The sequence below is a fragment of the Microtus ochrogaster genome, linkage group LG5, assembly GCF_000317375.1.
Source record: "Microtus ochrogaster isolate Prairie Vole_2 linkage group LG5, MicOch1.0, whole genome shotgun sequence".
Taxonomy (NCBI): domain Eukaryota; kingdom Metazoa; phylum Chordata; class Mammalia; order Rodentia; family Cricetidae; genus Microtus; species Microtus ochrogaster.
Genome location: NC_022031.1, coordinates 4,507,643 through 4,508,405, shown reverse-complemented (window position 1 = coordinate 4,508,405; position 763 = coordinate 4,507,643).

Here is a 763-nt window from a genome sequence, read left to right as displayed (position 1 = left end):
CATGCAAATGGAACAGTGCTCAAATGAATCACCCTTGGGTCAAGGAAGAAATAAAGACAGAAATTAAAGGCTTCCCAAAATGCAATGAAAATAAAGGCACATCATATCCAAAGCTATGGAACACTATGAAAGCTGAGCTAAGAGGAAAGTTTATAGCACTAAATACCTACATAAAGAAAGTGGAGAAATCTCACACTAGCAAATTATCAGCACACCTCAAAGCTATAGAACAAAAAGAGGCAGACTCACCCAGGAGGAGTAGATGACAGGAAATAATTGTTTGCTTAAATCCATAAAATAGTAACAAAAAAACCAAAAATTGAATGAAACAAAGAGCTGTTTTTCTGATAAAATCAACAAGATAGACAAACTCTTATCCAAACTAATAAAAAGGCAGACAGAACATTCAAATTGACAAAATCAGAAAAGAAAAGGGAGACATAAAAACAGACAAGGAGAGAATCCAAAAAATCATTAGATAGTACTTCAAAAACCTGTGCTCCACAAAATTGGAAAATGTAAATAAAATGGACAATTTTCTGGATAAATAAAACTTACCCAAATTAAAACAAGACCAAGTGAACAAATTCAAATATACCTATAACCTGCAAAGAAATAGAAACAGTCATCAAAAGCTTCCCAACCAAAAGAAGCTTTTATACAAACATTTTTTTTTTTTTTTTTTGGTTTTTCGAGACAGGGTTTCTCTGTGGTTTTGTAGCCTGTCCTGGAACTAGCTCTTGTAGACCAGGCTGGTCTCGAA